The following is a 25,935-nucleotide window of genomic DNA, read 5'->3' as shown; positions in this document are numbered from 1 at the left end:
CTGTAGGGGCTAACAGCACCCCACAAAGCCCACACTGCTAGTGCTTTCAGCCTAGCCCTTACAACCATCATCCAGAAACTCAACTCCTGTAGAAAAATGGTTGTTCTGGAAAACATGGGGAGGTGTGAGGGGGCAGAGTAGGAGCAAGGACTTCTAGAGCTCTCCCCCCAAGCCCAGCCAAATACCTGTAAAAAATAACTCTAAACAAATTCTGGAGATGAAGAACCCACAGAATGATGGAGTGAAGCAAATCTCCAGCCCAAGACAATCTGGAAGATTGAGGAAAAGTGTCTATAACGTCAAACCCCAAAATGCCAGGGACAAGTTGGAAGGTCAGTGGAAAAAACCTGTTGGACCTGTGAGAGAGAGTAGAGCGGTCCAGCCCCAGCCCAAGGACTGCAGAGGGGGTGGAGGAGCCTGAGGCAGCCACAGCAGCAGCAGGGGCAGTGACAGCTATTGTTTCTGGAACTCTAGGCCCACAGATTGTGGGGGGATCAAGCAGCTGACAGTACACCCTCCCACCCCTACTGGAAGCAGAGAACTACTTGACAAAGAGCTCAAAAGTCAAGTAAATGATTGGGGAAATGAGCAAAAACTGGAAAAAAGAATCAGACTATAGAATCTTTCTTTGGTGACAAGAAAGACCAAAATATACAAGCAGAAGAAGACAACAGAGTCAAAAGCCTCCAAGAAAAATATGACTTGGTCTCAGGTCATGGAAGAGCTCAAAAAGGATTTTGACAATCAGATAAGAGAAGAGAATTGAGAGTGCGAAGAGAAATGAGAGTGTTGCAAGAAAATCATGAACAACGAATCAAATGCTTGCTAAAGGGGACCCCAAAAAATGCTGAAGAAAATAACACCTTAAAAAATAGACTAACTCAAATGGCAAAAGAGATCCAAAAAGCCAAAGAGGAGAAGAATGCCTTAAAAAGCAGAACTGGTCGAATGGAAAAGGAGATCCAAAAGTTCACTGAAGAAAATAATTCCTTAAAGATTAGAATGGAGTTGATGGAAGCTAATGACTTTATGAAAAATCAAGAAATTATGAAACAAAACCAAAGGAATGAAAAAATAGTGCACAATGTGAAATATCTCAGTGGAAAAAGTTTTGCTCAATCCCACCAGCTGCCAACAAACTGCCATTCACAGACTAGCTGAACCCTGGGAAAGAGAAAGGAAACAGCTTGTGCTAGGCAGCTCAGTCTACTACTGCCTGGACCACCATCTATCTAATGGGAATAGCCTCAGATCCTCACTCAAAGAGTCTTTGGAATATCAATGCTTCCAGCCCAATGCTTTCAGCCAAGATCCTAGGAAGTAACTCTGGGGGAAACAAAGCTGTTGAATAACAGTTCTTGTCACCAAAAACCTTAGTACTGTCAAATGGTTCAACATCAGAAACTGATACGATTTTATCAGTGAAAATTATGTTAGGGAGACACCATCATCTGCTTTGCTACTCTATCCTCAGGTAGTTCCTTTCTTTCTGCCTTGCTGCTCATATATTCCATATGTATTCTCTCCCCCATTACAATGTGAGCTCCCTGAGATAAGAGACTATCTCACTTTACTCTGTGTATCCCTAAACTTTAACCTACTGCTTTGTACATAATAAGCATTTAATAAATATTCATTCATCCCCTCACTAAGGTCATACAGAGTTGAGGTTCATCAAGGCATTATTGGTGAAAATAATAAGTGGCAAGAGAATCAAAGGTAGAGGACAGTATGTAGTTGAACTAGGCATCTACAGGATGGAGGCTTAAAATATAATGCAGGAGGTAGGATTCAGACATCCAGATATTCAATAATCAAAAATATTAGAGCAAACCCAAAAGACCAAAATTTAGAATATGTGGTCTGCTATTTAAAAAAAAACTGACTTGGATAACAGGATAAGAAGAAATAATTAAGAATAACTGGACTTGGAGAACAAGTAAAATTATCCAAGAAATTGGTATAGGTCTCTCTCACAACTACTCCAGCAAATGATAAAACAATCACCAGACCAAGTGGTGATAGGGAAATAGAAGGAGAAACTAGAGTGGGTGTCTTTTTCCAAGCCAAGTAAGTCCAGGGAGACAGCCAAAGGCCTGTGGACATTGAAGAAGGCAGTCTAGCCTGGAAGGACCATGCAGGAGCTACTGAAGTTGGGAGTATCATGGACCTACAGCTGTTACTTTGACCTTGAACTTAAGCAGTAAAGCCAGCATGAGGATCGTGAACTGAAGCCTGAAGCTTTGACTATCAGAGGAGATCCTGGAACAAGGGTGAAAATGTGTTTATGTGGCTCTGATCTTATAGCCTTATAATGTTGGGACCAGGGCTAGGACCTGCAACTGTATACTTTTATAGGGAACATAGCCTAAAGCAGAGATTGAAGTTCTATCCTCCAGTCTTCTAGGCCACTAAAAGAGTCTGGGGACCAGCAGCTGCCCACTGGAACTCCAGCAAGGGGTAGCTGGAGGTGTCACTCTGCCAAGTTTTATAGACCTAACTCTCTGCAGAAGACTTCTATAGAATTGAGTCGCCACTATGTATCTGTATTCAGAAGTAATTGGGGTTCTATGGGTGCTGCCATTGCTGGGGCCTAACACTACCCTTCTATATTGGGCAGGGGAAGCAAACAGGAAACAAAAACAACAAAGCAACAAACCAGAGATCCCTTTAGGTCAATACATATACCCTATGACACCATGTGTGAGCAGTAGCTATTTCTGCTAGGGTTAGGGAAATCCTAAATACTTCTGGGGCCTGAATTCTGGGTTCTTTGAGGGTCCTTTGCTGAATTCTCTACTATAACTCACAGTTCATAGTACTGGGATAACAGTGAAAACTTTTTAAACTCATGCAGCACCCCTGCCTGTCTTTTAACTAAATAAGTGGGATACAATTGGCACATATGTCCATATCTCTAATTCCAGAAATATCTGTGGGCCCCTAGGGAGAATTTTGTATTGTCCTTTCCATTGCCTCCCAGAAAAGCTTGCATTAAACCCTAGCAACAAAATTCTTGTAATAAAATGATAGTTGGCCTCTCAAATTCCAAGTTAAAACACACACAAAAAAACCCTCAGTTTCTAAAGCATAGTTGTTAGATAATCCAAAAGTTCCAGAGACCTGCCTTGGTTTGAATTTTCACAGGTCCCTCAAGCTACTCCTCCATATACAGTTGTAGGAATGAGGACTATTGGTTGAACTGCATGGTCATTTCCAAAGACAATTTAAACAAATGTGACTACTTTAAAGTTGATAAAGCCCTCCTTTCAGGAATTATCTCCTGAGGTGATTGGGTAATGATGTCCAAGCAAAACAAAGGATCTGGTCCTAGCAAAAGCTAAACAGAACAAGTTTTAAATGTGTGCACCATCAGGCTGATTTGAAGGTGAACTAAGTCTTAAAGGGGGCAGCTAGGTGGATAGAGTGCCAGGCCTGGAGTTAGTAAGACTCATTAGCCTGAGTTCAACTCTAACCTCAGACACTTACTACCTATGTGACCCTGGGCTGGTCCCTGAACCCTGTTTGCCTTAGTTTACTCATCTAATAATCTGGAGAAGGAACTGGCAGATCACTCCAATATCTTTGCTAAGAAAACCCCAAATGGGGTCATGAAGAGTCAGACACAACTGACAAACAACTCAACACTACCACAACAAAAGTTCTAAAGAGATCCCTCTAGTAAAAGTGGAGGAAACTTAGAATTACTGAGTTGGATGGTCCAACAAAGCTAGAAGGCTTAAGATACAGTTTACCTCAGTTATCTTCAAATTACTATTCTTAAGTACAAAATCTACATTGTCTCCTTCTTATTGAATGGTAACAGGCAGCTTATTCTCTAATCCCCTAGTAGTACGTGGTACCTCACAGTAAACAAGCACCATTTCTAATAGCATCACCAAAAATGCCACCAGAAGCATCCAATCCAGGCTCACCTTCCAATTCACTGCTCATCTCATACTCTAGAGAAGTCATTATGTTCCGGTCCTATAAGATCACACCAATTGTTCTGAGTTAAGCCTGACTCCAGTTGGTCTCCTAGTAGTTTAGGTTTGATATTGGGACAAAATAAGAGATCCTCCAAGGTCATTCAACAGTTAACAAAAAGAGATTTACTTAGCTATAGCAGAAGAGGAATATAGACATTGAGGACAACTCAAATTGATTCAACTGAGCTCAGCTACTTTATCGGAAGTACCTATGAAGATACATTAGCCAAGCATCCAAGTGCCTTTGGAGCTCCTTATGGCTCCTTTGTATGCTAGTAACAAGGAAATGATTAGTCTCCTAAATTGACCAAGTTTCAAAGAATATCTTAATACCACTTAAGGAAAAACTAGTCTAATTTTCATGGGAGAAGGGATTAGGATAGTATCATCACAATAATCTACAACCAAAGCTTCTCACAAAAACAAAACTTGGCAACAAAGTCAGCTAGGATTTTTGGAATAAGATGAAGTAAGAATTTTTAAAATTTTATTATAAATGACATAAGAGCACTAGAGGAAAGAATTAGAAAGGAAATGAGAGCAGCCCTAGGCAAAAGACTTGGAATGGAAATAAACAGTTCAGTACAAATAAACAGTTCAGCTACAAAATGTTACCTAAGCAACAGACTCCTTGAATATGAGAATGGACCAAATGAATTCAAGAACTCCTTGAGACAATGAAAAATACTGAGATAAAGTGAAAAGAATGAAGACTGAAAAAAGGAAAACTATATTGTCTCCTTTCATTAACAACTGACCTAGAATACATGTCAAGGAGAAAAAACATGAAAATCATCAAGACTAGCTAAAAATTACACTCCTCCAAAAAATTTTTTAAAAACCATGGCTATTCCATTTCAAGAAATAATTTGTCAATCAATTACTTATTAAGTACCTCCTATGTATCAGTCACTCTTAAGCACTGGGGATACAGGAAAAGGTTAAAATGCAGTCCTCTCAAGAATCTCATGTTCTAATGGAGAAGACAACATGAAAATACTTAGATACATAAAAGACCCATACAATGTACATGGAAGGTCTCCAGTTCCTGAAAAAAGGTACTTATAGTTGGTAGGGGAAGGGATGCAGGAAAAACTTCCTGCATAAAGAGAGATTTAAGATGAGTCTTAAAGGAATATTGAGAAGCCAATAATAGGCAGAGATGATGAGAAAGAACATTTTAGGAATAGGGGACATCCAATAAAAGACCACTGGGTAAAGAGATAATGTGTGAAAAAGAGCAAGTCAGTACTGCTGAATAATTGTAGAATACATGGAGAGGAGAACAGTGTAAGAAGACTGGAAATGTTGAAAGAAGCCAGTGCATGATGGGCTTTAAAAGGCAAACAGGATTCTACGTCCTAGAGGTAATCAGAAACAATAAGAATTTATTGAATCAAAGAGTGATGTGCTTTAAGAGGGTCATTTTGGCAGATGATTGAAGGATAGACTAGAGTTGGGAGACACTTGAGACAAGAAAACTACCCAAAGCTATTACAAATTGAATTAGTAAAGTGAAAACAGAGAAACTACTGATCACTTCCTGAAAAAAAAAGCCCCAAAAGAAAAATCTCAGAAACATCATAGCTAAACTCCAGAGCATGTAGGTTAAAGAAAAAAAAATACTCTAAGCAGGCAAAAAGTGAGAGTTCAAAGAGTCACAGTCAGGAATACACAAGACTTGGCAGCATTATAAAGAAGAGGAGAGTTTGGAAAAATCTCATTTCAAAAAAGTAAAACATAGAGGCTTATAACCAAGAGTAACTTACAAGATGAAACTATAGGATCCTACAGGGGGGAAATTGACCTTTAATCAAAAAGAGGATTTGCAAGCATTCCTGATGAAAACACCAGTGTTGAGTAGAAATTTTGAAATGAAAACCCCAGAGTCAAAAGAAACACAAAGGCTGAGTCTGTATGGGTAATTGGAAAAGATTATAAAAGGATGAAGTATATACCTTCTAAAAGGGGGTAACTAAAAAAACATGTGTCCCCTTATACTTCTAATGTTATCAGGGATCACAAAAAGTTCAGCAATGCTTTTGTTATGTTTCCATGGTCTTAAAGAAAAAACAAAAGGGGATATACAAGGGAAAAAAGGAGGAATAAAGGAGTGAAAATATCTGTTATAATCAGGGTATGCAAGAAGAAGTTTAAACAAACATGAAAGAAGGTTAGGGGATTAGATATCACTTCAAACTAACTTTCATCTGAACCAGACAAAAGAGTCTAAAAGAGAGAGAGAGAGAGACAGACAGACAGACAGACAGACAGACAGACAAAGACACACAGAGAGATGGAGAGAGAGAAACAGAGTGAGTTTGGTGTAAAAAAAATGCATTTAACTCAACATGGAAATCATCAGAGAACTGATGAGAAGAAAGGAAGAAATAAGAGAGAATAGATTCAGGAAGGGAATCGGCATTAGCAAAACAAAGACCAAAATCTTAGTATGGATCATGAAATGTGACCTAAAAGGAAACAAAGAAAGGGTAAAAACCTGGTATCAGAATTTGGGTAATGAAAAAAGGAGAGGGGCATGGAAGAAAAAGCAGATTGTCCCTAATACAGAACACTACTGCTGAGGAAACTCACCATCTGCTTCTTAATAAACAGGGAGATGGAGGAAAAGAGGGAAAAACATAAGAGATTATGATGAATGAAAATGCAGTTAGCAATCATAACTATGAAGGTAAATGGGCAGAACTCCCCCACAAAATGCAAAAAGACAGGAGAATGGATTAGAAAGCATAATCTAACAATATGTTGTTTACAAGAAACACATTTGAAACATAAAGCTTCACATAGAGTTTAGATAAGGGACTGAAGCAAAGTCTATTCAGTGTCACATGAACTCAATAAGCAGGTATTGCGATGATGTTCTCAATAAGGAAACAGTAGAAGTACACTTGATTATAAAAGGTAAACAATGAAACTACAATATGCTGAAAGGCACCTTAGAAAATGGATAAATATCAACACATAATTTATGTTCATCAAATAGTATAGCACCTAAATACCTAAAGGAAAAATTGAACAACTTACAGGGAGAAATATACAGTAAAATTATAATAGCTGGGGTGCTAAATGTACCCATTTCACACGTAGAAAAATTTAACAAAAATAAATAAGAGTTAAGTTAAGGACCTAAAAAGAATTTTAGAAAAATTATATATTGTAGGTCTTTAGCAAATATTGAATTGGAAAAGAAAATGTATACATATTACTCAGTAGTGTTGATACAATACAAAAATTGACTATGTATAATTAGGATATAAAAAGCTGACAAAGAAATGCAGAAAAACAGAAATATTAAACATTATATTCCATAAATGGTCTTGAAGAAAGCAATAACAATTAATTAAAAAAAATAATTTAGTCCTAACAATTATTGGGCCGAAGAGCAAATATTGAAACGATAGATAATTTTGTCAAAGAAAATGACAATGAGACAACATACCAAAACTTTTAGAATACAGTCAAAACAGTCCTTACAGGAAAATATGTATTTCTAAACTCTTTCATAACAAAAGTGGGAAAGAACTGGTCAGCTAGTTGGGCATAAAACTAAAAAACTAGAGAAGCATCAAATTTTTAAAAAATTAAACACCAAAATTGAAATTCTGAAAAATCAAAGAAGAGATGAACAAAGTTGAAAGTAAAAAAAGAATGGGTTAATATGAAAAAAGGAATTGTTTTTAAAAAAATAAGTAAAATAGATAAACCATTAGCTTGTCTGATTTTTTAAAGGACAAGGAAAATCAAATTGCTAGTACCAAAAATGAATAGGAATTTACAAAAAATGAAGAAACAATAAAAAAAGTATTAGAAATATTTTTGCCCAATTATATTCTAATAAAACAATGTAATATTTTGCAAAAACAATGTAATGCCAATGTAAAACGATGAGGTAAATAAAATCACTTGTAAATAAAATTTGGCGGGGTAAGAGGAAAGAACATAAAATGCCCAGATTACAAAATAGAGAATTTAAAAAGTGTAGTCTCAGAAAAATAAATTGAATAAGCCACAAATGAACTCCCAAAAAAACAAATCTGAGGATGGATTAATTTATAAGTAAATTCTATTAAACATTAAAACAATATTTCATTCCAATATTTCATAAACTGTTTGTAAAAACAGAAAAAGAGGGAATTTTATCAAATTTCTTTCATGACACAAATATGGTCTTAATACCTAAACCAGGAGGAGATGAAACAGAGAAAACATTAGATTAAAATCCCAAAGGAATATTGAAATAAAAAGTTTAAATGAAAATTTAAATTTAAATAAAATGTTACCAAATAGGTTATCAAATAGGTAACATATCTAAAAATCATAAACTATTAGAGGACTGGATTCACTCAGAATACAAAGTTGGCTCAATATGAGGAAAACTATAAAAATAATATACCATATTCATAACGAAAACAATCAGACTCATATGCTTATACCAATAGATGCAGGAAAAGGTTTTGAGAAAATGCAACACCCATTCCAATTTAAAATGCTAATCATTAATATGATAAGCAGTATCTACTTAAAATCAAGACCCAGCATCATATGTTATGAGGATAAACTAAAGACTTTTCCAATAAGATCAAGGGTAAAGCAAGGATGTCTTAACACAATTATTATTTGATATGGTGCTTGAAATGCTAATGATAACTAGAAAAAAAGAAATTGAGGACAAAGAAGACAGCATAGATTTATTAAGTACTTACTATGTGGCAGGCAGTGCAAAAATGCTGAGAAACAAATACAAGCAAAAGGAAAGTGTCTGCCCTTGAGTTACTTACAAACTAATAGAGGAAGACAATACACAAAAGGGATGGAAAGTGGGTGTAGAAGCTGACCAGTGTGAAGACATGGTATTTATGTGGAAAATCAGAAGTACAGCCAGAAGGGAAAGAAAGTCAGGAGACCTCAGCGGCTAATGGATGTTCCAGAGTGAGACAATGGATGAGTCATGATGTTGAAGGTTGAAAAGTCAGAAGCACAGTCTGGAGGGGAAGAAAAAGGAAACCAACTGATTGCTTTCACAGATGAGATGTTGGAGAACTGTAGAGAGCCAAATAAAAATTAATTGGTACAATTAATAATTTCAATGGTCGCAGTGGATGAAGTGCCAGACCTGGAGTCAGGAAGACTCATCTTCCTGACTTCAAATCTGGCTTCAAACACTTACTAGCTGTGTGACCCTGAACAAGTCACTTAATACCATTTGCCTGAGTTTCCTCACCTGTAAAATGAGCTGGAGAAGGAAATGGCAAATCACTCCAGCATCTTCACCAAGAAAACCCCCAATAGGGTCAAGAAGACTAAGACACAATTTTGAAAAACTATTGTACAACAGTAAATTCAGTAAAGAAGCAAGCTATAAAATAAGCCAACACAAATCACTAGCCTTCCTATATGTTACCAACAAAACTGTTTTCACAAGCCAGAGGAGGAAATAAAGGGTTCAAGATCCAGAGTCCCTACAGAATCTTTTAAGTCTTAACACAATGACTGACCTTACTGGATGGGTGAATCAGATGTCTATATGACTATGTTACATTGTCTAAAGTGCCTGCCTACTCATTCAACCTGGATTTTCTAGAATTTCTAGATTCAAAACAGAGGCACTCTCTGGGAACTTACAAGGGTCTAGGACAGTTCTTAAATTTTTTTTTTTTAATCTCAGGACCCCTTTAATCAATGACTCTCTAAAAAGCTCTTGTTTATGTGAGTTATATCTATTGGTATTTACTGAATTAGAAATTAAAATATCTTAGTATTATGAGAATAGTTTTGACTTCACAAGCCGTTGAAAGGTATTTTGGACCTATAAGAACATACTTTGAGAACCACTGGTCTGAGCGATCAGGAGCACAAAGCTAGGTGGTAAATGTTTCTTTATGCATTTTTCCTTTTCTCCTATATTGTCTAATGTATTTTTATTGATTATTGGAGAAGCAAGAAGGGCATAAGAAGATGAAAAGAATCTGCACCAGTTACTGAAGAGGATGACCAGGCAGGAAGTCAGATTTGTACTTGGCATGTGCAAAATAGGATTGTGAGAAGAGGTTTAAGATGAACAAAAATTTGGAAATCCCTTTTTCCAAATGCACTTATTACCAGACTCAGTATAAGTATTATTTAGTTTTGATGATCTGCTTTCTTTCTTTTTCCTCTTTCTTTTTCATCCTTTGTTATAAGGGATGAAGGAGAGGTCACAGAAAGACCAGGGCTTGAGGTAGTATGGGCTAAAGTAGACAGGGATGAGAGAACAGGGGAAAGAGGCAGGGAAAGTGGGGAAGAACCCCTTCAGTTAGGCAGTCTACTACTTTAAATGGACAGGACTAGGGAAGAAGCAAGTGGGGGTTTCCTGGTCTTATGATAGTGAGATATTGCAGAGTTAATAAATGTTTGAGCTGCAACTTAGAACCCGGGTCTTTGTGTAAGAGGAGCGCTCTTTCCTTATCTCATCAGAACTTCCCTACTTTGTACTCTATTGATTTCCACTCACCTGTATATATAATTTTGCAAGTGTTCTCTTCCGAAGTAGGCACTATCTCCCCAACTAGATGGTAAACTCCATCAGGAGAGAGACCTCAGTCTTCTACTGTTACAGCCAAGGGTTTCCAAGAACTGATTAGTTCTTGAGACTGAAGAGGCTATGCAAGTCTCTCCTGCTAGTAGCAACAAAAAGCCAATCAGTTTACTGTACCATTATTAAAAGGATTTAAGTTGTCTGCTGGAAACAAACATCAAAACAAGAGGCCTGCTTCTAATCATCAAGGCTGTAGAGCATGCAGTGGTAATGTTTGGGACACAAGGTATAGGTGCTAAGGGTGTTTCTATGCATGTTAATTATGTCTCAGTTTGGACTAGTCGACAGAACACCAAGCTTGGAGTTAAGAAAACCTGAGTCTGGCCTCATATATTTACAATCTGTGTGACCCTGGACAAGTCACTTTACCCTTATTTGCCTCAGCTCTTCATCTGTAAAATGGGGGCACAGTGGAGGAAGAAATGGCAAGCCATTCTAGAATCTTTGCCAAAAACTTGATGGATAAAATAGTACATGGGATCATGTAGAGTTGGAGAGGACTAAATGACTGAACAACCACACATGAGAATGACTTATTAGATTCTCAGTTTTAGGTAAAACAATGCTCCATGGAGCATTAAAAATGAATGTTATTGCTACTTTCTTTTTTAAATGTCAGTTTTATCTCTATGTAACCCTCATTCACCTTATCCCCACCCCAATCCCCCAAATTGAACCCTCTCTTGTAATAACATTAGCCCCCAAATAAAACAACTAAGGAAGAGATGGGGGAAAACACCAAATACAGTGGCAATGTCTGACAGCGTATATAATGTTCTACCCTTGTAGTCAATCAATACCACACCTCCCTGCCACAGGACATTTTTGATTCATGGCCTCTCTTCAGGAGGGAGCAGTTCGATAACACTAACCCTATATAGTTGACAAAGTAGCTTCTAATTGAAATTCCTTCACTTTTTTTTAAGTGTGAGAGACCTCGAGCCAGACTCTATTGCTGGTAATACTTCATCTAGCAATTGCATAATGCCAGGAAATCCAGTGGTGATACATGACAGCCAGTCACCTTTCAAGCTGTAACAGTCTGTCAGTCCTGTTGCAGTGGAGAGTCATGTGGCAGGAATTTTCTGTATGTTATAAAGGACAAGCCAGAGAAACCTAGTGAGGAAATAGATAGGTTACCTTCCAATGCAGCTTTGGGTAAGGGCTCCAGAGATAAGTGTCGCTCAAAGTCTAACATCGTATCACAAGGTGTGTTACAGTTAAAAGAACACTGGGTTGAGAAGTGTGGCCCTTTGACTGAATCCAAACTTCAGCTGAATTCAGTCAAAGGGCCACACTTGAAGACCTGGAGGGCCACATGTGGCCTTGAGGTCACAGATTCCCCACCCCTGGAGTCTAGAGGCAAATTCTGGTTCAGCTACTAACTAGCTATACAGAGAATGGCAGCGAGGTGGTAAAATGAACAGTGTGCTGGGCCTGGAATGAGAAAGACTCCTTTTCCTGAGTGCAAATCTGGCCCCAGACACTTAATAGCTATGTGACCTTAGGCAAGTCATTTAGCCCTGTTGGCCTCAGTTCTTCATTGGTAAAGTGGGCTGGAGAAAGAAATGGCAAACCAATCCAGTGTCCTTGCCAAGAAAACTCCAAATAGGACACAAAAAGTTGGACACAATGAAATGACTGAACAACAGCTCTGTATTGTTGCAGTAAATGATCTCACCACCTCTATGAGTCTCAGTGGCTTCATCAGTAAAATGATAGTTACTTCCTACATCTATTAACTACTGTAAGGATAAAGATCTACAGATGGGAGTGTACTTTAAGTGATAAATTAGTTCAATGCAAGCACATAGTGTTATTATAATTATTACTAGAGGCTAAATCACCAGAGCCAAATGCATATGAATGTGGCCTTCCCACTAAAAAATTATTTTCTAGTTGTTCTGGACGTATTGACTTTGAGATATGTGATGTCCATATAGAGATGTCAAAAGTTGGACTGAAGTTCAGGAGAGACATGAGGGCTAAATATATAGACCCTAGCCCAGTTCCACATGACGTATAAGAGCTGGCTATTACATTTTCAGTGTGTACATTTGCACCTCAGAAATTTGGCAAACACTATAAATCAGGCTTTGATTTATTGTTTTGTTGATTGTCTAAACTTTAAAAAGTGATGGAGAGAAAATGCTAATAATGTGGATTAAATTTAAAAGTGCCCCCTTCCCCAGAGAACCATTGTTAAACTTTTAACACAACATCCCTGCCCTGGAGTCTTCTTTGTAGAGAAAATTGAACACATGAGAGTTGATGAGATCACTAAGGGAGAGAGAAGAAGACACAGGACAGAGCTTGGGGAATACCCATACCCCTTTAGGGGGAGGAAGAAGTGTGACAAACTAGAAAAAGGATCAGAACTAGAAAATCTAAAAACTAGAATTATGAACTGGAAAAAACAGAGAATTCAGACAGGTAGGAGGAGAACCAGAAGACAGCTATGTGAAAGGAGAAGAGTTTCCAGAAGGAGAGGGTGGGTCAACAGTATAAAAAGCTGCAGAAAGGTCAAGAAGGATGAGCACTGAGAAAAGATCATTAGATTTAACAGCTGAGATAATCATAGGATCACATATTTAGAACTGATTGAAACTATCCAAGTTAAGTGACTTGCCCAAAATCTATGAGAAATAATTGATAACATTAAAGGGAACAATTTCAGTATTATAATCATGAATTTTTCTAAAAGACTAGATTGATAGGGATTGAGAAATGAATGGGTAGTGAGAAAGTAGAGGTAGTTAATGTCAATGATTTTCTAGGAGTTTGGCAAAACTCCTAGTGTGGCAGAGAATGTGGCAGAGTCAAATGAAGACTTTTTTCTAATGGCTATGAGAGTTAAACTGCATTCTTATAGGGACAAGCCATGTCAGCACAAGTATATATAAATCTGCATCCTTTATCTTGGGGTAGGGGTCCAATATAATCTATTTGCCAAATTGGGGCTAGTACTTTTCTCCTTGCTATCTCTCCACATACTACCTGAGGAAGAGTTCATTCCTTTTCCAATTGACATATATAACATTCCTCTGCTACTTGGTTTACCAATGAATGAGAGATACTAATACCTCGGTCTTGTGCCCACTTGTGTCTGGACCCCGAAATGGCTCGCCATTTGATGGACCCATTTTGCTAGTACCATATCATCAGTTGGTGTCAGTGTAGGGACAATATGTTGAGTAGGAATCTCTGCTAGTCAATCAGCAGGTGCATTATATTCACATTCTGGTGTGGTGAGGACCACAGGAGCATTTACATGAAAAACTGACAAATTAGTAACCAAAGACATGTCCCATGTATGTTCCCACAATTCTTTCCCCAAACTAGTTTGCTATGAATTTCCCAATTTTGAGTTTTTCCACATGGGTATCCATGTAGCTAACCCATTAGCTACTGCCCATGAATCAATGAATATATGACACTGTCCTCCTTATTCTGTTTTGATAGCATGGTGTACCTCCAAAAGTTCAGCATATTGACTATTTCTACCTATCGTAGTATTTTCCAAAGTCCTCCTAGTACGTGGTTTATAGGCTACCACTTTACAATGTCTTTTGTGATCCAAATATTTTACTGTCCCATCAGTAAATCACACGTCTCTTTTGTTCTTCAGTTAAACCATCATATCCCTCATTCCTTTTTACCAAGGATTGTACCAACTGTTGCTTTGGTTCAGGGAGTATATCATTTCCCTCATTATCTATGATTGCTATGTTTCTTGTCAAGCAGAAACTCCACTTTTACCTGTTTTAGATCTATTTTGAATATAGCATTTCCATTTAATTATGCTAGCCTCTTGCATATGTCCAATGAGAAGCTGGGGTACTCATCACCCAGGTCATAATCAGCATTCTAGACCTTAATATGACCTCATGGCCCAAAGTCAGTTGTTTAGTCTCTACCAAACCCCAATATGCAGCTAACAACTACTTTTCAAAATGAGCATATTGAATTCCAGATGAATGGAGTTTCCTAGACCAAAATCCTAAGGGTACATTTCAGCTATGTTGTTTTTGCCATAGACTCCAGTTTGCATATTCATCTTGTACAGTCACTTGTAATTCCATTGGGCCATTTTGCATATGCCATAAATCTAGGGCCAATTGTATAGTGGCCTTTGCTTCTTCAAAAGTTTTACTCTGCTCAAGTTTCCAATCAAATTCATATGTTTTCCTAGTAATTTTATATAAGGGTTTCAAAATTTGTCCTAGATGCAGTATGTGATGTCACCAATATCCAAATAATCCTATAAACTTTGGGGCCTTTTTCTTATTGGTGGGGATAGGGAAATCCTGAATCTTTTGCTGGGCTTGCAGAAGAAACTCTCACAGTCCCTTTTTCCATTGTATGCACCAAAATGTTATGGTTTGAGCTGGTCCTTGAATCTTTGCAGGGTTAATTTCCCACCTTTTGCTTTTCATATGCTCAGTTAAAAGCATCAAACTCTTCTCCACTTCTTTTACATCTTTTTCCTGTATCATAATATTATCTTTGTAGTGGGTAAGCTGTACACCAGGTAGCGCTAATTATTCTAAATGTTCAGCCACAGTCCTATGACAAATAGTGGGGCTATGCAGATATCCTTGTGGCAAAAGTGTAAAAGTATATGTCAGCCCTGCCAAGTGAAAGCAAATTGGTCCTGTTGTTTAGAATCTATTGGTATAGTAAAGAAAGCATTGGCTAAATCAGTAACTATATACAAAGTCCCATCATATTTCTGGATCCTTCCTATTAAGGTAATGGTATCTGGAACAGTAGCATATAAGAAAGGAGTCACCTTATTTGTTTATAACCCACTGTCATCCTCCATGTCCCATCTGACTTTCATACTAACCAGACAGGATTATTCCATTGACTAGTTGTAGGGACCAACACTCCTGCCTCAACATTTTCCTTTATAGTATTGGTAATTTCATCTTGCCCACCTGGCACACAATACTGCTTTAAAATAATTATTTCAGAAGTATTAGGTAAAGTGATTGGGTCCATTTTTATTCTACCCACTAAATACTAAAACTGTATTAATTACTATTTTCCTTACTGCAAACTGGTATCTCCCCTCAGGTAAATTTAAAGTCATACCTCTAAATATGCCTCTTCCAATGATGTATTCAGGAATGGGTACAATTATTGTGGTGTATTCCTTCTTAGGAACTTGTAAGCAGGAGGAGCCTTCTTCACTATTATATTTCTACAGGCAACTGCAAAGAGGGTATCATAATATGCATGTCTTTCCAATCATTATGGCAGTCTTCATTACTTCTCCTTTTAACTTTTTTATATAATACCTAAGTGAATACCAGGGTCTGTCTCCACCAGGCCACATAGTCAGCAGGCTACTTCCTACTGCAACCTTCTGCAGCCAAAGCTTACAGATTAATCGTCTTGTTGCTTGTACATTGTAATCTCTAAAGGCTTGCTTTACAAAAGGATTCTGACTAATATCTATAAATTTCAAGCAATCCACGCCATCTATTGATACCCCTATGGCCCCTTCATTACTGATTCTCACCATCCAAGATGTTAACGATTCTCTCATCCTTTGGGTGAACCAACTTAAAATATCCGTGACCTTCTCCTGAGTAAAATCCTCAATTATCTCCCTAAACACTGTGATGCCTCCTTGGTTTTCTGTTTTCACCTTAGTATAGGGCATGCTTTGTCCTGAGAAGTCTCCCCCTGTAACATTGTTTCATTTTTCAACTGACTTCATTACATTTTCTGACAACTCTTCCGGCACTCTTCATCATGGCAACTAGACTGGATCTGTACAAAGGTTGTATGCACATTTCTTTTGCCAGCCTTCTGCTTCTCCATAGCTAAATGAATAGCCTTTTCTTCCACTGAGACTCAGTTTGCTCTTTTAAAGGAGAGCTTGAACCCTGAGAATTCCCATGCAAACTAGCTAAGACTTTTCCAACTGAATTTTTTCCTTCAGCAGCTCGTCTCTGCTTTTTACACATAATACGGTAACCTGTTAATAAAATCCAGCCTCTCCTATATACCCCTGCCTATTCTTTCCCTGGTCTTATTAGTATTCCTTGCAAACACCTTTTCAAGTCTCTAGGTTCCCCTTCCTGTAACTTTGGTTCCTATTTCTCACCAGATTCAGTGTTTTTAGCCCATTCCTTTGCCAGGGAGTAATATGGAAAACTCATCCATCCAGGGACATCCATTTCTTCCTCTAAATCCTTTCTGCCTCCAAATGGAGATTTTATACCCTGCGATCCTGTTTGTGAGGTCAAATATATCATCCTGGCAATATTCACAGCACTGCGGTCCACTATGAATATGCCAGCGTAATTCTGAATCACAAAGTATAACACACTCTCCACATAGAAGGCAGAAGAAAAGCATTTATTCAAACACTAGAAAGCAAAATCTCAATGCCAGAAAGCCAAATCTATCATAATAACCAAGAAGTCAATACACATTAGCCCTGCAGGGGATGAAGGATTTCCACGCCTTCTCCCCCATACCCAGGCCTTCCCACAAACAAACACTCACAAGCCTAACTGTGCCTTCTTGCCTGTGTTCTTCTCAATTCTGACTAGCCTAACCAAGTTCCTCTCAGCTTTGCTCTACTCTTCCTGTTCCACCTGTTCAGCAAGTTCCTCCCACCAAATGTGACTTGGACTTCCATGTGATTTAAGGAGGTCACATGGGCCTATTAATGAATGGGAAAGGTCTCCCCATTTAAATCACCATTACACAAGGGGGCAGGGAGGGATCCCAGAGAGAATGTCATACACAGTGTCAGACATCCCCATGTCTATTGACCATGTCATGAAACAATCTGGGTCAGCACAAAACAATACTGAGGAAATGCAGCTTGTGTGATTTCTGAAAGTTTACCTTGAGGACTCAATGTGGGCCATCTCCCTCTTGGCCTAGCAGAGACCTACACCAATCAAAGGGAGATTCATAAGGATTGCAGGAAGGAAGGACTTCCATCCATCCAGGACCTGAGTTCCCCTTTGCTACATGTGCTCTCTCTCTCTCTAAACTTGGACATACTTTCCCCAAGATTTCATATGTGTGTGTGTATATATATATATATATATATATATATATATATATATATATATATATATATATATGTGTGTGCGTGCGTGTGCGTGTGTGTGTATGTATATGTGTGTATGTGTGTGCATGCATGTATGTATGTATATGCATATATATGTGTGTGTGTGCGTGTGTGTGTGTGTATGTATATGTGTGTATGTGTGTGCATGCATGTATGTATGTATATGCATATATATATATATGGAATGTTCCCACCCAGGCTTTTAAGGGGAATTCTTTGTACCAATTGTCCTTACTTTAACACTTTACCTCTAACTAAAGGCTTGTTAACTTTAGCTGGCTACTCATGGGGAGTTTTTGCACCAAAAAAGTAATGTATTTAAAATTGGAAAATCAACTGTTGACTAAAAAAAGAATTTACAGGAAGTTTCTCTGAGGAAGATCTTCTAACCAAAATGTATAAGAAATTGATTCAAATTTACAACAAAAAAACTACCAACAAACAGTCAAAGATATGAACAATTTTCAAAGGAAGAAAAAACCAAGTTATTAAAACCATATTTTAATAATGCTCCAAATAACTAATAATTAAGAAAATGCACATTAAACCACCATAGAGGTTCTACCTCACACCCATCAAATTGGAAAGAATAGGAAAAAAGGATAATCACAGTTTGGGGAGAAACTGAGAGAAAACATGCATATTGACACACTGTTGGTAAAGCTATGTGTCCAGCTACTCTAGAAAATAATTTGAAACTATGTTTTAAGAGTCACTAAACTGTGCATACCCTTTGACCCATCAATACTACTACGAGGCCTGCACCCCAAAGAGGTCAAAGAAAAAGGAAACAGACCCATATGTACAAAAACGTTTATAGTGGTTTTTGTTTTAATAACAAAGAACCAAAAATGAAAGTGCCCACCAACTGGAGAACAGTTGAACAATTATGGTATAGGAATAGAATAGAATATTCAGAAGAGGGGAGGAGGAGGATATTAGTGAAAGTGTAGAGTGTTATGTAACTTAAGAAATTATAAAAAGAATGCCTTCAGAGAAATCTGGCAAGACTTATTTGAACTAATGCAAATTAAAGTGAGCAGAACCGAGAGACCAATGTAAACAATAACAAGGTAAAGAAAAATAAAATTAAAAGACTTAAGAACTCTGATCAATAATATGCCAAATCATTGATGAGGAAATATACTACCTATCTCCTGAAAGACTCAAATATATCACAGAGAGAGGTACAAATTTTTGGACATAGCCAATGTGGGAATTTGTTTTGCTTAGCTAAAAATATTTGTGACCAGGCTTTGTTTTTTTTTTTTTCAATTGGATGAAAAGTGGGGAAAAGAGTGGTTAGGGATTGGATTGCCATCTTCAAATAAAAGAGCTAGCAAAAGAAAGTCCAGTGCCTGGTACATAATAGGTATGCTTATTACCCTTATTCCTAAAAGGAAATAAAGGAAACAGCTTTCAAAGCAATATATTACATTTATTATATACTTAAAAAGAAAAGTAAGTCTCACATAATAGATTCATAGTTCTTGTATATAGAAATACTTGATTTATTTGGTGTTTTTTAAGTTCAGACTTTTTAAAATAAGAAAAAGGGGGGGAATACACCACTAGAGTCTCCTAAACTGTAGTATTAGGATCCCCCAGTGTTACCCTAAGAACTATGACAGTAGAAGTAGTCTGCCCCTGTCTGAGGACCTATGATGCACGTGTAAGCAAGATTTGAGGAAACAAAGCCTAGAGGGAGTACTATACATTACTTTTTCCAGTGGTACTCAGCAGCCAAGAGTAGGAATGAAAAAGATTGATGGTGGGAATTAGTGGAGGACTTGCAAAGGTATGAATGGTGATAGCATAAAGGGCAGAGAATTTAAGACTAGAAGACAAAAGATAGGCTGAGCCAGTCAATTTAATGATAAGACTGTGAAATGAAGACTGAGTAGGTAGTTTGGGGAGAACAGAGAGGGATGGAGTTACTGGGGGAAGGGGTCATAGTGAAGATAAAGAACAAGTTTCAGAGGAATGAGTTTGGAAGAAATGGATAGGAAGGAAATTATGATCAGAAAGGGGAATTTCTGAGTCAAGATCATAAAGATTACATAGTTATGAGTAATGGGAAAAACCTAAGTAAGGTATGTCTACTCTTGTCAGTGTTCTGAGGAGTGATCATGTAAGAAACAAGGAACTTACCAAGAATTCCATGAAGCCACTAATGATCCAGGAAGGACTTTTATTAACGTTTCTGCAAGAGCAGGTATCCAACAAGTAGGCATACCCATTAGGACAAATACACAGCTTATTCCCAATTCACGATTTGCTTTTCCCTCCTCTGTTTCCCCATTGGCTGGTTACCACAGGGTTTACAGCCTATCTGGAGCACCTAAACTCCCTACATGAGTCTCTGCCCCTGTTTACATGCCCCATATTTTGGTGCCTCCTTCCCCTTATTTTCTTTCTAGTGATATGCAGAAGCAACATCCCCAATTACATTTTCTACAGTATGGAAACTGAGACGGCTGACAAACTAGAAGACTAGGTTATTCAAGAGGATACCAACATATATGTTGAAGTTCCCAAGTATGAAGGCAGAGGAAGACTGTGAGTTAGAAAGGTGAGTGACTTGGAAGCTGGTAGCTGAATAGAAACAGCAATCTGCATAGGATAGCATAGAATGATGAATTAAATTCCAAAGGAGAAGAGTTTGATGAGTAGTAATAGTAGAGTATCTACAGAGTGTCTCTTCTCCTGACCTAGTGTGATTGAGTTCAGGTTAATGGAAAATGAGAGAAGACCTAACCAATATTGGAGATGAACAGAGAAAGTGTGTTCCAGAGAACTGGGCTTTCATGATTGACATAGGATAGAAAGAACAGAGTAGGAAACTACATACAGTTCCATTAACATCCTCCTCCTCCTCTCTTCTAAGTTAGGGATTTTGCTTCTTACTTTCCTGAGAAGACTGAGACCATTAAAAGTAAGCTCCCTCTTCTCAAAACCCCTTGACATAATTTCCCAATCTCTCCTCCTTTCCCCCAGTATCTGACAAAGAGGTGACTGCCCTACTTGCCAAAACTCCTCTCATCTTCTCCATCAAATTGTCTCCTTGGTCATCTCCTTTCTATCTCAGATTTTTGATCTTTCTTTAGTGACTCCTTCCCGACTAATATGGCCAAGACTGCACTATCCCTGACAAACCTCTATTAGACTCTACCATCTTCTTAAGCTGTTGTTTCATAATCACCACCCCCCCTCTTTTTAAGCCAAATTCATCTTTAAAAGCTGTGTACACTTACTGCCTTCAATTCCTCTTTCAAACCTCAACCTTTTGCAATCTGGCTTCCAACTTCATCACTCAACTGAAACTGCTCTCTCCAAAGTTACCAGTCATCGCTTAATTACCCAACCTGATAGGTTTTTAGTCCTCATCCTTCTTTATTTATCTGTTGTATTTGACTCTATTGATCACTCTCTCCTTCTAGATGTTCTCTTCTCTCTAGATTTTCATGACACTATTGTCTCTTGAGTCTTCCATATATCTGATTATTCCTTCCATATCTCCTTTGCTGTCTCATCATCTATATCGTGTTCCTAATTGTAATTGTTCCCCAAGTTCTGTTCTAGGCCTTCTTTTCTTCCTCCATATTTTCTCTCTTAGTAATCTATCACTCATGGGTTTAATTATTTATTTTCTATGTGGACATAATGTGTACAGGTGTGTACATATGCATATATGCTTATATATACATATAGACACATACACACAGAGTAGCCTGCCTATCACCAGAGCTTCAGTCCCAAATCAACAATCACCTATTGAACATTTCAAACTGGATGTCTTGGAGACATCTTAAACTCAAAATGTCCAAAATGGAGTCCATTCTTTTTCTTCCCATTTCTATCAAAGGCACCATCATCTTTCTAGTCTTCCAAGTTTATAACCTTAGCATTATACTCATCACTCTCCTTCACTCAATATATTCCATCAGTTGTCAAATATTACCATTTGATCCCTTACAATATCATTCACATCCAACTTTTCCTTTCCATTCACAGAGCTACCACCTGAATTTCAGGTTTTCAAGATTTCTCACCTAGATTACTATAGAAGCCTCCTAATCCATCTCCCTGATTCCAGCCTATCCTACACACCTGTCAAAGTAAATAGTAAGATATTTAGTAAGTAAGTGAGTACTTAGTAAGATATGTGACCTACTCGGTCAATTCCAATGACTTCCTAATGCTTTTACGATAAAACATAAATTGTTCTGTTTAGTTTTTAAGGCTCTGCTCTAATCTATCTTCCAGTTTCCCCCTGGAACATTATTCCTTCTCTCATCCTTGATTCAGCCAAAGTCTCTGTTCATTATATGTGACATTCCATCTCCCATTTCCTATTTCCAGGTTTTTGCATTGACTGTCACACATCAAGAATGCATTTCTTCCTTACCTTCACCTCAGAGAGTCCTGCTCTTCCTTTTAGTTGCAGATCAAATGCCATCTTCTGCACAAAGCCTTATATATTCCTCTAACTGCTAGCTCTCTCTCCCTCAAATTACCTTGTTTTTAACTATCATATCTAATTATTTTTATATATTTATATTTGTTCACTTTCTCTTCATATGATAGATATTTGCATGTATACTTGTCTTCCTTACTAGAATGTTAATTCCTGTGAATAAAGTTGTGTTTCATTCTTTGTACTTGGATCCTAGGTGCCTAGCACATAGAAATAGATGCTTAATAAATACTTGTTGATAGATTCCAATGCCTCATCATGTCTTGGAAGGGTTCATGACTTCTTGAAGAATAGGTCCGTGCAGCACAGGGTCTGGTGGCTTTTACCAAGTTGGAAAGGTTTTGAGCTCTGGCTTGGGAACAAACTGTGTCTGTTTTCTGAGGACTAACCAACCTAGCTAGGTTGGGTGAAATTGATCATTGGAAAGTTGGTCAGTAGGTGATTTATTTTTTTTTTTGACCACAGTTACTCATGAAGAATTATTCGGTACAGAGGAAATTTGCCAGGCTTGGAATCAGAAGGCCTGGATTCAAATTCCAGCTCTGCTACTATGTGACCTTTTCAAACTTCTTAGACTCCACTTCTCATCTGTAAAATGAGAAGGTTGGATTAAATGGTTTCTAAATTCCCATCTAGCTCTAAATCTAGGCTCTATTAAGACATGGAGAAGTAGTAATCTGCCTCAGTGGAAGGTGCATCCACATCCATGAGATCACGGTTCTTAAGTATTTGAAAATATACTATGTCCAATATATTGTGCAGAGTTCTAAGGGAGATACAAATAATAAGACACATTCTCAGTCCTCAAATATCTTTAAATTCAGTAGAGAAGGCATGTATATAAGCAAACATGTAAATTAGAATATGGTAGATACAACAGAAGAGCACTAGAAGGTCAGATGAGCAAGAGATCACCACCAGCGGGGGAGATCTGGGAAAAGTTCATGGATTAAGTGAACCCATGCCTAAACATTCTTTCACTCCTTCAAAATTCAACTTCAACTATAGAAAGTCTTGAAGTTGGACTCTATTAATTTTCACTTGTTGACATGCTGCCTTAAAGTTTTCTTAAATCATTTTCAGGTGTATGTTCTATCTCCCCAACTAGACTGTAAGACATGAAAGGTTGAGGGCCAAATCTCTTCTTTTTTTTTTTAATCACTTTCCCAGGATAGGTGTTGGTACACTGTGGGTGTCAGTGGACAAACAAGGAAATGAGAAATATACAATTTCCCTTTTTCCCTACATATCCAGATTCCTCTTTTACAATCTAGCTTACATAGGGGGACCTTATATAATCTTCTGGGTCCTAGGGAGGATCAAGTGTGCCAGTTTATACAACCAGATTTCTCCCCTTTGGGTTTATCTTTTCTGTCTTCCTGTCCCATGCAGGTGTTTGGAGGCTTGTATTTTCTTATAGCTTCTGTTTCTTATAGTATATAGTTCCTGCTTGATCTCAAGCAATACAGATATATGTAGTTGTACTGTACATAAAAAAGGAAAACTAAGTCAACATTGTATGTAATTCTCAAAGGTATATAAATTAATTAGAGTTGGTAAACATAGGAGGAGTTGCCAACTTCACATGTAAAGCTTTTGGTAGATTTACAGAAATGTCAGTGCCATAAGGACCTTAGCAAGTCTCTGATGGGGAAATGTGAGACAGTGGAAAAAGCACAGAATTTGGACTAAGAGGACCTGGATTAGAAAGAATCTCATTTCTGCTGCTCACCACCTATGTGAAGTCAGGCATGGTACTTAAGCTGTCTGGGCTTCAGTTTCCTTATCTGTGAAATGAGGAAGTTGGACTGGATGACAGGTCTCTTTCAGTTCCAAATTTATATGACATTGCATTGTATGAACTGATACAGAGTGAAATGAGCAGAACCAGGGGGACAACGTATTCAATAACAACAATATTGTAAAGATAATCAATTGTGAAAACCTTAGTAACACTGATCAACAAAACCCACAATTCTCAGGGAATCATGATGAAACCTGCTATATATACACTTTCAGGTTGAGAGATGATGGACTCATTGTGGATTCAAGCATATTTTTTCTCTCTGGGGGGAATACAGCTAAAGTGAGAATTTCTTTTTCATGACTATATATATTTATAATGGATTTTATTTTTCTTGTTTTCTTCATTGATGGAAGGGAGGGGAGGAGAGAAGAGGGAGGTGATTTAGATCTGAAAATAAAACAAAATTTCAAAACCCATGTCTTTCTCCCTACTCCCACCTCTTAAGCCAGAGGGAAACTGAAACTCTCTTCTGAGTAGTTTTGACAAGACCCATCAAGAAAGCAATTTTTGACACTTTAATTGAACCCTGAGAAGCCAGTATGGCTAGGTTTGATGGAAGGCTGGCCATGAAATGAAGGGGACCTAAACTTAAGCCTTGTCTCTGATACATGTAAGCTGCATGACCACAAGCAAGTCTTTCAACTCTCAGCAAAATGGCAAAGATCAAGCCTGGCTTGAGGGAAGAAACAATAGAGGATACCCCAATCCACCACTTTATGGAAAGAAAAGGTCCATAGTTATTGTACATTGCACATATTTTTATACTTTTTCATTCATTAATTAATTCTGCGATTTTTTTTCTTCCTCTTCCTCTTTTTTCATTTTTTTGTCTTTTAAAAAATTATATTTGTTATATGAAATGGCTCTCTGGGAGGGGAAGAGAAAGGATACTGGAGGAAAACTATGATGAGCTTAAAAACAAAAGATATCACTTTAAAAAAAAAGGTATACTGTTATCCACAAGATAAAGGCCTCCAGCACACTGGATGGACCCTCTGTGAAGATTTACAGAAAGCCTGGACAATACAAGCATTCGATGTATATATAAAAGGAACGACAAGTGACACTAGCAGAGGGAGTGACATATTCATCAATTAACAAAGAGCAAACAATCATGCTACATAAGGTTAGCTTAAGTAATAAGATAATCAATTAGACTTATGCTTGGAAATTTTGCCAGTACTTTGCTTGCCCAACAAGATTATCATCAGCATTGTCAAGAGAACTTCTCCATTTGAAACATCATAACATGACAAACTTTTGTATCAATAGATTGTTCCTTACGGGATATTTTCAAGTATATCTAGGGGTGTTATGAAGCTTACATGAGATAATAGATGAACCTTAAAGTGATGTGTAATTGGAAGATATCAATATCATCATCATCGTCACCATCATCTTATGGTCACCAGGCCTCCAGTTGAATGACTCGTTTCCTGAGCCTTCCTCTACACTCTTGTTGGGTTCCAGTGATATTTATAAAGCAATAAAAGGGCATGCTAGTAAATGTTTAACAACCAGATTCAAGGGGAAGAGGGGAGAAGAGGATGAATGCACAAATGCTTTTAAGTTGAATCTGAAGTAACAACATTTTCTTAATTTCAGACAACTAACAAAACAATACTTAAAAAACCAAATATATACAAACTTAACAAAAAGTCATTTGGGTGGGGTAGATGAGTACTAAGAATTGGGGGATTCAGTAAAGGTTTTTTATAAGAAGTGGTATTTGAGCTGAAGGGAATCCAGGGGTTCTAAAAGTCAGGGATGAGGAGGAAGAACATTCTAGATACATAAAATACAAATAGAATGTCATATTTAGAGAACAGATAGAAGACTATTTTGGCTGACTATAGAGGACTGATTAGAGTTAGAATATATCCAGCTCCTAACCTTCCTCCTGAGCTTCAGTTTTGCAATATAAACTATCTCTTGAACATCTTGAACTAGATGTCCTGTAAACAT

The 25,935-nt window shown here is 37.6% G+C and overlaps 1 protein-coding gene across 10 annotated transcripts in view; it reads right to left on the bottom strand.

Annotated features, from left to right (window-relative positions):
• ARSG (arylsulfatase G) overlaps positions 1–25,935 on the bottom strand; it is a 188,534-nt gene that overhangs the window by 89,166 nt on the left and 73,433 nt on the right. For 2 of the 10 annotated variants that reach the window (XM_072645495.1, XM_072645496.1), the window contains exon 1: positions 10,501–11,196. The exons of 5 other annotated variants lie outside the window; for them this stretch is intronic. The gene's annotated coding sequence lies outside the window, so the exon portion shown is untranslated. Of the gene's footprint in view, positions 1–10,500; positions 11,200–25,935 lie in introns of those variants that run through there. 3 more of the 10 variants (XM_072645500.1, XM_072645503.1, XM_072645501.1) reach the window with 3 other exon arrangements.

The sequence above is a fragment of the Notamacropus eugenii genome, chromosome 2 (genome assembly GCF_028372415.1).
Source record: "Notamacropus eugenii isolate mMacEug1 chromosome 2, mMacEug1.pri_v2, whole genome shotgun sequence".
NCBI classification, from domain to species: Eukaryota; Metazoa; Chordata; class Mammalia; order Diprotodontia; family Macropodidae; genus Notamacropus; species Notamacropus eugenii.
The sequence above is the reverse complement of the archived record's forward strand: the minus strand, read 5'-3'. Positions and strand labels throughout refer to the sequence as shown.